Source organism: Littorina saxatilis, linkage group LG2 (genome assembly GCF_037325665.1).
Source record: "Littorina saxatilis isolate snail1 linkage group LG2, US_GU_Lsax_2.0, whole genome shotgun sequence".
In the NCBI taxonomy this organism is placed as follows: domain Eukaryota; kingdom Metazoa; phylum Mollusca; class Gastropoda; order Littorinimorpha; family Littorinidae; genus Littorina; species Littorina saxatilis.
This window is the reverse complement of record NC_090246.1, coordinates 68,876,726-68,891,112: the sequence shown is the minus strand read 5'-3', so window position 1 is coordinate 68,891,112 and position 14,387 is coordinate 68,876,726. Positions and strand designations below refer to the sequence as shown.

The 14,387-nt window shown below is 41.8% G+C and overlaps 1 long non-coding RNA gene across 1 annotated transcript; it reads right to left on the bottom strand.

The window, feature by feature from the left end:
* Nucleotides 1-3,963: 3,963 nt before the first annotated feature.
* LOC138956554 (uncharacterized) lies at nucleotides 3,964-13,017 on the bottom strand. The gene is made up of 3 exons (XR_011452697.1): nucleotides 12,895-13,017; nucleotides 11,240-11,394; nucleotides 3,964-5,905 (listed from the first exon to the last, which is right to left on the bottom strand). It is a non-coding gene; the product is annotated as an uncharacterized lncRNA (long non-coding RNA).
* Nucleotides 13,018-14,387: the final 1,370 nt, after the last annotated feature.

The window sequence follows — 14,387 nt, the reverse complement described above, 5'->3', positions numbered from 1 at the left end:
GTACCTCATTTATAATTTTACCTCCTTTTTAGTGTTTGAAGAGTTAAGATCAACACCGTTCACCGAATCGATGCAAAAAAACATCATGTCATCCTCAGGCCACAACCAAAATCAGCTACCTTTTTATTGTAAATTCTTCAACCATTCATTGATCTTTATTTCTCTTTGACCACTTACCGACAATTTTTTAGATTTTAAGTGGTCTTTTCAAAAATCGACAAACGATCAAAGAAGAAGGCCACTTTGGCCATTGAGATGTTGCTACCGATTTGTAGGGGATGAAGACATTCAACATAATAAGCGTTGCTAGATCAAACTGCTTTCATCCTTTGTGTGTTTGGAAGAGGTGAACTATGCCCTGGTCCCTTGACTTTTCGGTTCTTTTGAACGGTATCTGAATTTAGAAGGAAGGAGGAGGATGGTGTACTGAAAAAGAGTGACGATCGAGATGGGAAGGGGCGGGGGTTCCAGGAAAGGAAAAACGAAGAAACGCTGTGTGTGTGTGTGGTGTGTGTGTGTGGGTTTCTCTGTCTGTAAGAGTACAACTGCCCGTGTGTAAAAAGCGGTCAGTCCAAAGAGGAGTCAGTATTTCTTTTATCTACTTGTGTCGTTTTGACCAAATTACGACCTCAAAAGCCCAAGCTACGCAATAGACTTCCAATAGCTTGAGCTGGTGATCACAAAAGGTATTCATCAAGATAATCTTCTTTCATCGCCGCATCCTTCACAGAAAGACAGAGTAAAACAAAGAATAGTGGTGATCATTCTTACATGTCTGCTTCAGAAGCCGAACGAGCAAGGGATCACGAAGAACCTCGGAGAAAAAGCTGGTGTAATCATCCCTGCCAACGTATGAAGAATGACCATAGACGAAAAGGCTTCATCTCGGATAAGGGTTCTTTCATTGGAGAAATCTTGGCTGCCATCTGTCTTGATAAGTGGACTAGCTCCAAAAAAAAAGCCCACGGGCTGTAAAGAATCATTTGACTAACTTTCTTGTGTGCTGACGAAAGTGTTTCTCGCTAAATCAATTCAGGAAAAGAAGTCTCACTGCGCACAGGAGACAGCCAGGCTTTTTGAGGTTTGGTTTGTGTCCGAGTTTATGAAAAATCTGCATGGACAGTTTTTGGCGATTTACATGAAAACATACACGGGAAGGAGTTCAGGTATCTTTTACGAAAGTATTTGCAGCAGAAGTATCAAGAGAAGGAAAGATGTCGGATTGTGTGCCACTTCGTGATAGAAGCAAATGGATTGAAAATGGAAAAAAGAAGAGACGAAGAGAAGAAAGGTGACTAAAAAGTGAGGGAATGGGAATGACAAATGAGGAGGAAGGGATATGGGAAAGTGAAGGGAAAGGGAATGGAATCATCAGAGGAAGAGGAATAGAAACGCCAGGCGAACTGGAATGGAATAGGAGAGAAGGAAATGGTGAAAGGGATGTGAAAAGTGAGAGGAAAGGCCGGGAATAGAAACATGAAGGGATTGGGAATGAAAAAAAGGGATGCGGGATGGAAAAGTTAATGAACAGGAAATGCAAAAATGAGGGAAACGAAATGGAAAAGTGAAAGTGAAAAGGAAAGAACAAGTTAGGGAAAGGGGAATACAAAAAAGTAAAGAAACAGGAAAGATGTATAACTACCGGGGAATGGGGGGGGGGGGGTTGTGGAGGAGGAGGAGTCACTTGGAGCAGGGATAAGAAGAAGAAAGGGAGGGACGAAGGAGGAATTTCTGGTTGTAATGTGATCGATGGGGCGGTAGCGAGGCAGAGGCAGAGGAGAAAGATCTGGACAGGATGAAGCAAGCGTCTTTGATCTGTCCCTGTAATCCGTCACTGTAGCATCGGCTGTCGATTAGACCGACGCGGATTCTGTTTATGTCTACCGCAGCGGGTGGATGGGATAAGAGCAATTAGATTTCTTTCTGCCAGACATTTATTTCCTCTCTTTGATTCTGGTCTTGTTGTTTCGTTCGATTGTGCATCATCTCTCTTTGTTGTTCTTTTCTATCTTGTTTTTGTGTTTAGTTGTTCGTGAGTTTTTGTTTTTCCTTCCCTCCTACTGTTTCTGTTTCTCTCTTTTTCTTTGAGAGAAAAAGGGAGAGTGAGCGAGAGAGAGAGAGAGACAGAGAGAGAGAGAGAGAGACAGACAGACAGACAGACAGACAGAGACAGAGAGAGATAGGGTGATATTTTATGAGCATATAATTATCTTGTATGTATAAATGAATAAAAATATCTACAGCTTCTCGCGCGCGTGTTTGTGTACGTGCGTTTGTGTGTATGCGTGCGTGCGTGTGTGTGCGTGCGTATGTGTGTGCATGCATGCGTGTGAGTGTGTGTGCGTGCGTACGAGTGTGCGTGTGTACATACAAGCGTTCGTGTGTGTGTGTGTGTGTGTACGCGTGCGTGCGCACGCGCGCAAGAAAACGTTACCGATTAAAATGTATTTGCAACACAACAATGAGTTACGAATTTAATCTATTTGAAATATATTTCAGCGACTAACGAAAATGATACTTTAAGTATCTCACCAGTCAGACATGGGACGTCATTCAGTGGATTTGTCACGTCCCTCTGCGAAGGTCCATGTTGGTCACTTCGATCCTACAAATCGATCTGTCTGGCAAAATCAATACGACTAGTCCTTAGAGAATTTGAACAGTCTTGGTCCTTTCTGTTTAACTTGTCTTGCAAGTATCTCTCTGTTACAGGAGAAGCGGTTTCTCCGACCTGTTCCTTGCGTGATAACTGTGTTTATTGACTGCTTAAATGTCACGCTGCTGTGTTCTTTCTTTTTAAAGTACAAAGGAGGCAGCGGATGTTAACGAGAGAGTGAAAGGGATCGAGAAAGCAGAGGGGGGGGAGGTACGGAGAGAGCGGGTGGAGGGAGGCAAGGATTGGGTGAGAGAGTGAGTGAAAGAGAGAGAAAGAGAGAGAGAGAGAGGGGGGGGGGGGGTGATTGGTTAATTTCCGTAATGGTTTTATTTACTGTCTTCTGTACATTTGCAGCTTCATGTTTCATGGCGTGCAATCCGAATCGTGTTCGGAATAGTGTGAAAGCCAGGTAAACAGCAGGTTCACATTACACATAAATGTGCGCGATTTCTTCTGAAGTCAGCAAATATTAATCGTTCATCGACATAGACAGAGGCGCCAACAAGCACCGACAGGCAGACACACACACACACACACACACACACACACACACACACACACACACACACACACACACACACACACATATATATATATATATATATATATATATACATACACACACACACCCACACACACACAAACACACACACAGAGTGACACACACACACAAAAACGCAAGCACGCACATGCGCGCACGCACGCACGCCTACACACACACCTAAAGTGTGGATGGTTACCTAAGAGGCGGCACTGGGTGTAGTGCCTTTCTAGTGCACTTGCACTACAACAGCACTGGGTGCAGTACTCGCTCCGGCATCGAAGAATTTTGCACTAAAAAATGCACAAAATTTGACCTATTTCGTCGCCTATAGAGGACGGAAAGAATGTCATTTTGAACATTGTTATGACATTCTTTCCGTCAAAAAAGTCAATTTAACGGTGTTAAATGAAGCGACCATCCACACAATTAGGTTGCCATCCAGAGTTTAGGTTGCCATCCACGTGTGGATGGTTGCCTTATGGTGATTTAGGCAACCAAACCTGTGGAAACGGGGGTACACATACACACACACACACACACACACACACACACACACACACACACACACACACACACACACACAGGTGCGCGCGATGTCCCGCTTTCTGCACTACGTCGGTGACATAGTAAAACAGCAGCTTCAAGATTTGACACATTTACCAGCAACTGACTATCACCAGAAGAACACTGACATCATTTAGTTCGTGACTTGTAAATCCAGTATGTCTCATCACGGTATTGACAACCATCTGAGGAATTCATGTTTTTAAATGTTTATCTTAAAATGTCGTGACGCAGGGCATTTGTATGTCTCTCATAAGGACAACGTCATTTTTCCTAGAAAGCATCGTGCCAAGGGTGTTAGAGCAACTCAATATGACAATGAGAATGTAATGGTTTGATTTATCGAGACAACGTTTGAAACCAGACTAAAAGAATTACAGTGGAAGATATTACACAATATATACCTAACCAATATTCTTCTCTTAAAATTGGGACTCGCAAATAATGATAAATGTCCATATTGTATTGAACAAGTTGATTATATTGAACATTTCTTTTTCTATTGCAGTAAAATTCACCATTTGTGGAAGTATGTTGAAACATTGTTTTACGATCGATATAACATAGCAATTATTTTACAAGCAACAGATGTGCTGATTTGTGTGCGAGATAAGAAAGGTTTGACACATGATATGTTTAAGTATCTTACCCATTTAATCTTGATTGGAAAAATGTGTATAAGTAAATTTAGATATGGGACGCCCTTTGAAATATTATTTATTTTTCAAAGGGACTTAACCCTCAGGGGCCTGGTATAAAACAAGTGTAAGTTTAAATTGAGTGTTTGAAATAATAATATTTAGAGACTGTTATTTACGGGATAGAAATGTATGACATATTACTCCAGGTTTACTACATGTTTGAATTAAAACTTTAAAAAAAAGATTAAAAAATGGGAAAATGATGACACAACTGTTAAAAAAAAAAAGAGAAAAAAAAAAAAGTTTGAGTTCCTCCAGTCACGATGTCGTGTTTTGTCAGAGCAAAATGTCGCGATATAAACTGAAAATAGCCATCTGTAACAATAACAAAATACTAGATTCTTCTTCTTCTTCTTCTTCTGCGTTCGTGGGCTGAAACTCTCACGTACACTCGTGTTTTTGCACGAGTGGAATTTTACGTGTATGACCGTTTTTACCCCGCCATTTAGGCAGCCATACGCCGCTTTGGGAGGAACTTGTCTAGATAGAATGTCGCCTCTTGTAACCATTATCTAGAGTGTTGTGTTTCTTCAAAGACAAATGAACAGATATGATCTGAAAAGCACAACAACGTCGTGGCTTTTCTCGCAACGAAGAACATCCTAATAATGTACGTTATTCACACAATACCTTCATGTCCAATGTCGTGCAGGTATCCAGACAATACGTTTTTGAGGCTGAACAATCTCCTCAACAACACCAAGTTTGCCAAGGACTGACAATTAGTATACAACGATTGCAAGACGTGTGTTCTTCTTTTATAATTCTGATATGAATTGTCAGCAAGAACATATTTCCATATACGTTGGACGAGTAAACAAACCAACACTTTAACCCTGCACCTTCAAACAAGCTGACACACTCGTATCTTCCTTAACAAATTCGGGTAAAAGTAAAGCATTCTCAGTAACACATTAGACTGGTTTCTTTGAATGTCCGGCGTAGAGTCTATTGATGCATGTATGAACGCATTCACAAATGAATTAAGCCGAAAGTCCGGCGTTTCTGAGCCAACTGCAAGTGTGTCCTGTCAGACAAAAGTCAACATCTGGCATGGCAATAACAAAACATACATTATTGTTTTAAATAATAAACTTTATAAAAAAAAAAACTCCTATTGCTTTCAGTGAAATCAGCCAATGAACAACACTCTCATTTATTTTGCTACCGATGTCCTTTTGGAAGAAACAATGGTAGTGAACTGCCCGTCCACTAAATCTTCCACCACAAGATCGCTGTCGGCCACGCTGGGTTCTCTCTGTCTCGGCTGCACCTTGATTACTTGTCGTCTGGGGCCTTTTGCGCGTCTTCCAATGTCCTTCCTCACCAGTACGAGAATTCCCAGTACAAGGGAGACAAGCAGCAAGACGCTGGCGGCCATGAGAACATAGTGCATGGTGGTGTATTGCGGCGCTGACATCGTTCGATTAACTCCCTGCGCTGTAACATACACAGGCCTGCTTTTGTTAGGGATAGAAGGCGTAGTGCAAGAATACAACAATAACAAAAAGAGACAACATAGCAGCTTGGACATAATTATCCTGTTTCGAACAGTTCCACTGAAGCTCAAACTTTCATACGCAAACTCACACACTGTCTTTGAACAGATCGTTTTGAAATAAACACTTTTTTAAACATAAATTCTATTCAGTGTCAATATTACTTCCTGATCTAGGAATATCCAAGCCTACCCTACCTCCATCTGCAAGCACCCCACCCTTCCCTGTCCCTTCCTTCTTCCCTCCAACAAACCATTTCAACACACCCCTCCCACTCCAATAAAACAAATTACATTGATGCATCAGATGCACATTTATGAATTAGCGTCTCCTCGATAAAAAGAAATCTCGAAAGAAAAAGTGAGACAAAAGGGTAATACATGAAACAGTGTGTGTCCAAAAGGTTGTAAGTGTAAATTCCTCACATCAACAACAAATATCGAATTACGAGAGGTTGCTGTAAACAGTGTGCACTAGCTCACGGGAATCAATTAGTACGGTTGCTAGAAGCGCTGACCAACAAGTGTTCAGATATTTTTCTAATTGTCGTTTCTAGATAGTAAAATATGTGCTGAAAACGGTCAGCTATCGCACCATCAAGAAATCGGTTCCCTAGTACCCTTTTAAGGCTCTGGAACCACCCCGGGTGGCAATATCGGGTCGCAACAAAGAGTGTTCCCCATAGCCGGAAAGAGCCTCAACCGTGAAAGATAGAAAGAAAGGTATTGAACAAAAAAGACGCACAACACCAATGTGAACCATTTGTGTTTTCATACTTATATTAAAATATTGATGACCATGGAATAAATGGGTTATTTTTAGATTTCTGACAAAAAATCGCGAAAAACATGACAAATTGTCTTTTTTATAGCCTAAACTATGAACGATTTAAAGACAAGTATTGAACACAAAAGATAGCAATGGATAATGGCAACAACATTTGCTCTCATTGTTGTACAAAATTGTTGATTGTTTTTAATACTTTTTCGTTTTTGTGGATTTCACAAAGCATACCAATTAAACGGCAGTCCAGGTAACTCGTCCGAATTTTTGCGGCTAAGAGCCTCAACATTTGAAGATAGAAAGACTATCATTGAACAAAAACTATGGTAAACACTAATGTTAATAACTTTTGATCTCACACTGATATTGAAATATTGATGACCATGCAATTAATGGGCTATTTTCAGATTTGTGGGTACAAAATCGCCCAAAACATGACAAATTGTCTTTTTTCTAGCCTAAACTATGAAAGATTTAAAGACAAGTATTGAATATAAAAGATTGCACGGAATAATAGCAACAACATTTGCACTCATTGTTGTACAAAATTGTTGATTGTTCTTGAATATTTTTTGTTTTTGTGGATTTCACAAAGCGTACCGATTAATCGGCAACCCGTGTCAATCATCCGAATTATTTCATGCTGCGCCAAAACGATTGAAAATGGATGGAATATTAGTGTTTGAAGACAAAAGGCGCACATTGTCATGTTAAGCATATCTTGTTACACCGTATACACATCAAAATCGTGATAGCTCTAGGTTTGAATGTTACAATGTTTGATTTTGTGCAAGTTACACACATTGATACTGACAAAATGTAATGATATTCCAGGACAATATATCCAGCGCGCTCTTTGGGTCCCCAAAACACTGTACATGGTGAGTCCCATTGTGGTGCCAAAGTAGAAAATAATTATATTCACTTTAGCGATAGTCCGCAGTGGACGACATCAAATGACACAGACTGTAATGATAACTCAAAACTCGTCATCGCTTTCAACAAACGCGTCAAAGTCAACCTCCTCATCTTCTTCCTCGTCTTCCTCGTCATCCTCTTCTTCACAACCACCATCTGCCAGAAGATCGATCAGCGACACAGGTAGGATGGGCTTGAGGCACCACACGGGTTCCAGGACACCGTCTGCATTTTTTGTCCATCCCTGCCCCTGGTCGTAGGGTTTGGGCCTCTCCAGAATGCCTTCATGAGCACGCTTGTACAGGGCAACGCGGTGGTTTTCTCGCTGAATGTGCGGCATCAGAGCAGATTGGCAGGGAGGCATGCGGGCTAGATCGACCTTACACTTGGACATGAGTTTCCCGTTGTCTCCCACCATCTTGCGGAGTAGCTTTCCACGAACGACATCAACTGATTTCTCACGACTGTAATTGTACATCAGGCACGTAAACTCTTCCAACTGCTTCACCACCCGAAGTTTGACATCCCAGTCTAAGAAAAGACCTTGGAGATGGTGAACCTCCTCGACGATCCAGACTGTCCAAAGGTGGGGAGACATCGCGAACTGGAGAAGGCCGAAATCAAGAAAAGCGAGGAGGCTGTTCAGAGAGTCATCACTGCTGTCAAGAACTTCACGAACCCGTTTTCCATCTCAGACAAAGACAGGCTCTACTCCTTGGCGTCTGGTGCCCCTGTCCGCATGGACGTCGAACAGGACTTGCTTCAGGCGGAAGCTAAAGGCATGGTCGCCAAAACTGACTTCATCACCCGCCTTCAAAGTGGAGAGCCAGGAAGCTTCTTTGACACTATAAAGAGGCAGAAACTTAAGACAATGGAGGCTTGCAGCAAGAAGGTCACGCTCACATCCCCACAAGGAAAGGCCCTCCAGTACCAGGTGCAAACCGACCTCGCGTTTCTACTTCTCGTCAAGTCACAGCAACAAGACGAACCATTGGACTTGGACAAAGTCATGATGGGTGGTGCTGTACCTCCATCATGCCGCAGCGCTGGGATACAAGAACGCTGTGGTCAGAACCCCGGACACGGACATCTTTGTCATTCTTCTCTACCACGCTGAAGCCATCAAGTTGACTGTATACCTGGATACGGGATCAGGAAAACATCGGCAACTGATCAACCTCTCTGAGCTTGCAGAGTCCCTGGGGCATGACTACTGTGCCACTCTTCTTGGGTTCTATGTGTACAGCGGAGAGGACTGCACCAGTGCATTCAAAGGAAAGGTGAAGGTGGGGCCCTTAAGAAAATTGAGAAAAATCCCAAGTTTCACACGGCATTCAGGCAGCTTGGTGACGACTGGGATGTCAAACTTCGGGTGGTGAAGCAGTTGGAAGAGTTTACGTGCCTGATGTACAATTACAGTCGTGAGAAATCAGTTGATGTCGTTCGTGGAAAGCTACTCCGCAAGATGGTGGGAGACAACGAGAAACTCACGTCCAAGTGTAAGGTCGATCTAGCCCGCATGCCTCCCTGCCAATCTGCTCTGATGCCGCACATTCAGCGAGTAAACCACCGCGTTGCCCTGTACAAGCGTGCTCATGAAGGCATTCTGGAGAGGCCCAAACCCTACGACCAGGGGCAGGGATGGACAAAAAATGCAGACGGTGTCCTGGAACCCGTGTGGTGCCTCAAGCCCATCCTACCTGTGTCGCTGATCGATCTTCTGGCAGATGGTGGTTGTGAAGAAGAGGATGACGAGGAAGACGAGGAAGAAGATGAGGAGGTTGACTTTGACGCGTTTGCTGAAAGCGATGACGAGTTTTGAGTTATCATTACAGTCTGTGTCATTTGATGTCGTCCACTGCGGACTATCGCTAAAGTGAATATAATTATTTTCTACTTTGGCACCACAATGGGACTCACCATGTACAGTGTTTTGGGGACCCAAAGAGCGCGCTGGATATAATATTGTCCTGGAATATCATTACATTTTGTCAGTATCAATGTGTGTAACTTGCACAAAATCAAACATTGTAACATTCAAACCAAGAGCTATCACGATTTTGATGTGTATACGGTGTAACAAGATATGCTTAACATGACAATGTGCGCCTTTTGTCTTCAAACACTAATATTCCATCCATTTTCAATCGTTTTGGCGCAACATGAAATAATTCGGATTATTGACACGGGTTGCCGATTAATCGGTACGCTTTGTGAAATCCACAAAAACGGAAAATATTCAAGAACAATCAACAATTTTGTACAACAATGAGTACACATGTTGTTCCTATTATCCCGTTCAATCTTTTATATTCAATACTTGTCTTTAAATCTTTCATTGTTTAGGCTAGAAAAAAGACAATTTGTCATGTTTTGGGCGATTTTGTACCCACAAATCTGAAAATAGCCCATTAATTGCATGGTCATCAATATTTCAATATCAGTGTGAGATCAAAAGTTATTAACATTAGTGTTTACCATAGTTTTTGTTCAATGATAGTCTTTCTATCTTCAAATGTTGAGGCTCTTAGCCGCAAAAATTCGGACGAGTTACCTGGACTGCCGTTTAATTGGTATGCTTTATGAAATCCACAAAAACGGAGAAGTATTAGAAAACAATCAACAATTTTGTACAGCAATGAGAGCAAATGTTGTTGCCATTATTCATTGCTATCTTTTGTGTTCAATACTTGTCTTTACATCTTTCATAGTTTAGGCTATAAAAAAGACAATTTGTCATGTTTTTCGCGATTTTTTGTCAGAAATCTAAAAATAACCCATTTATTCCATGGTCATCAATATTTTAATATAAGTATTATAACACAAATGGTTCACATTGGTGTTGTGCGTCTTTTTTGTTCAATACCTTTCTTTCTATCTTTCACGGTTGAGGCTCTTTCCGGCTATGGGGAACACTCTTTGTTGCGACCCGATATTGCCACCCGGGGTGGTTCCAGAGCCTTAAAGGGGTACTAGGGAACCGATTTCTTGATGGTGCGATAGCTGACCGTTTTCAGCACATATTTTACTATCTAGAAACGAAAATTAGAAAAATATCTGAACACTTGTTGGTCAGCGCTTCTAGCCACTAAACTAAATTAAAGGGGAGTAACTTGTGAATTGCAGTTAAGCCCAGTATTACGTGCAATAAGCTCTCTCTCTCTCTCTCTCTCTCTCTCTCTGTCTCTCTCTCTCTCTCTCTCTCTCTCTCTCTCTCTCTCTCTCTCTCTCTCTCTCTCTCTCTCTCTCTCTCTCTCTCTCTCTGTCTGTCTCTTAAATTTCTCTCTCTCTCTATCTCTCTCTCTCTCTCTCTCTCTCTCTCTCTCTCTCTCTCTCTCTCTCTCTCTCTCTCTCTCTCTCGCTATGTATCTGTACACACGCAAGAGTATCTGATTGTGTGTGTGTGTGTGTGTGTGTGTGTGTGTGTGTGTGTGTGTGTGTGTGTTTGTGCGCGTGCATGCGTGCATGCTCGCGTGTGTGCGTGTTAAACGTTTCAGTAACTTATTATTCTTGGGTTTTTTATTCTGCATTTTAGAATTTAAGCAGTCTTATCTGTTTAGGGATGTTTACCTACCATGACAGGGAGGCAAAGCAAAGAAGAAGAGAACCCACTTGAGGAATTGAATTGAGTCTTTCATCTTCATTCTTCACAGTGCGGCATGGATCTTCCTCAACATTACCGGTGGTGTTTACAAGGATCCTTAGGTATCTTTACCTGAAGAGGCCCTTCTGAAACAATGCATTTCCAGTCTTGTTTGGTACAATTTAATCCTTACGATACAAGCTTAAAACACTCACACACACACACACATGCACACACACACATACACGCACGCACACACACACACACACACACACACGCACGGACACACACACACATACACACACACACACGCACGTACACACACACACACAAACGCACATACACACACACACACACACGTACACACGAAAGAATTAAGCAGGATCTGAGTCATAGAATGATAATACAGTAACACATTTCTTGGGACTTGACCCTTGCAAGTTAACTGAAAGGAGTATAATGGCTCAGAACGGAATCCTGTTGAATTTGTTGCAATCGCATGAAAGCAAGAACAAGTTCGCTGACAGAAGCTCAGACTAAAGAAACGTAATAATCACAAAGCAGGTTTCCGTGTTAAAAATTGTGAAGACTAAAAGTGTTCAGCTCATTCTTCAACCTGCCGAACAATCAAGCCACAAGCAAACCAGTCAAAGCAGTCTGCACGTATATTTTTTAGCCACTAAGTTGAAGTACTAGTAAATGTTTATTTTTGTCTATGATGAAACGTTCCAATAACTTACCGTTCTTGTCTTTCGATTCATGATTTTGGACCGTTAGCAGTCTATCTGTTTCGAGTTTGTTTGTTCGTTTTGTAGTTCGTTTTCCAAAGCAAAAACTTCTGCACTGAAACTGTTTATTCAACCGATACATCACAGTCAAGAAACTTCTATTCATGGGTATGTAAACATCATCTCAGATTCTCTTTGTTCCTTCTTACACTTCTGTGTCTGAAAGCAATGGGCGTCCATTAGCGAAGACCATTTCACCAGCAGCTAAGATCGATCTTACGGAATGGTCTGACTCGTTTCATCAAAGAACACGTAATACTATCAGCTTCGTCAAACAAAGTTAGCCCTTGCTAACAATATTGAAATAGCAAAATAGTAACTTCATTCAAACAGCCCCTGCAACCTAACCTATGTCACAGAAATGTGTGATCGACACATGTGTATGAATGCAAAGTTCACGCGCTATATATTTATGCAAGATGCAGTGCGCACAGTCATTATACAACTGTTGTGTTTTTCATATTACAGTTTGTAGACAACACTCGTATCAAATTTCCCGAATATGTTCATGTTCATAATCAGTTGATTCATACTCGAAATGATCTAGGTATACGAACTTTATTCATAATTATATAGTTTCACTTCCCCGACGCCCACTGATCTATGAAAATACGCGCAGCTTGTGTGTGTGTGTGTGTGTGTGTGTGTGTGTGTGTGTGTGTGTGTGTGTGTGTGTGTGTGTGTGTGTGTGTGTGTGTGTGTGTGTGTGTGCAAGCGTTTGTGCGAGCGCGCGCACGTTGGTTTCCGTATGTTTGGTGTCTGGTTGTCTGTCTGTTTCTCTGTCTACCCCCCTTCCGTCTGAATAAAGCACAATACTCTTCAAGCAAGAAACAAGTTCAAAATAAAAGTAATACACACCCAGTTTTTGTCGACATGCAAGTCCCTTCAACACAAAAACACAAGCCTGTGAGGCTGTGTCGACGCACACAGGACACTTAGTCACGCAGCCACATTGCCCCAATTACGATAACTCCTACCCGGGGGGGGGCCAGGCCAGCAGGTATAACAAATCTTGTCGTATCGATAACAGCCTATCGTTTCCTCATACACCTGATAACGGCTGACGGTTCATAGTGGGACTGCGACGAAGCCAGTTGCTGGATCCGGCACTTGCAGCCCTCTATAGCGATAGAGCTGTAGTTAAAGTTACACTTTCCATCAAGCCAGTTCTGTTGCTGGTCATGCACTTGCAGCCCTCGGGTTAAACCTAATTCCACTCTATTGGGATAGAGCTGCACTTGAAATTACAGACTCCATCAAGTCAGTTGCTGGTCGTGCACTTGCATCCTTCGGGCTAAACCCAAATCCACTCTAAAGTGATAGTGTTGCAGTTAAAGTTACACTGTCCGCCTAGCCAGTGTCTGGATCCAGCACGCTATATGGATAGTGCTGCAATAAAAGTTACACTCTCAATCAGGCCAGTTGCTGGATCAAGCACGCTACATAACTTTAGATATAGTGCTATCATAAAAGTTACACTCTACGCCTAACCAATTGCTGGATCAAGCACTCTATATGGATAATGCTGCAATGAAAGTTACACTCGCCAGTTGCTGGTTAAAAAACAATGCCTCTCTATAGAGACAGTGCTGCAGTTAAAGTTACACTGTCCGCCTAGTCAGTATCTGGATCAGGCACTATATAGGGATAGTGTTGTAGTTAATGTTACACTCTCCATCAAGCAAGTTGCTGCATCAAACAATCTAAACAAATTAGGATATATCAGTTAAAATCAATTAAGATATACATTGTTAACAGCAACGTGTCGATCAGTTAACCAAATCCAAAAACAAAGAGACTTCCAACGTTCCAAAATTCAGAATCAAAAAACAAGATTCTACGTCATTCATTTCATCATACAATCATTCATTCGCTTGGCTTCCTGACGAGTGGACGTAAACTGATAGAACTATTAAGATACTTTTTGGATGAATATTTGTTTGTCTGTTCACTTAAAGAACCGTTGGGTCGAAATATCTGTGAATGTATTGTTTTGTCAATAACAAACGTTCCAACAACCTACCCTTCTTGTATTTTGATCAGTTAACCATATAAAATAAATTATTTCGGTCCCCGTTGATCCGGCCTCCACTGTCAACTTACCTTTAACTGCGTTGGCGAATGTCGAAGATTTATTCAGCGGTTAGGGCAATCGATAACCATTTGAGTCCTTTGAATAATACAGGTACTAGGTGTGGTGTAATTTTCAGCATTTTCTTGTCTTTATTGATGTTCAAAAAAACACAAAACAGAATTATCCCACAAGAAGAGACTTTATGTGCATGTTTGTTTCGGCAAAGTCGTACTGCAGACCACATTTTATTCGCAGTGGAGTGGTTGCGTCCATTGGA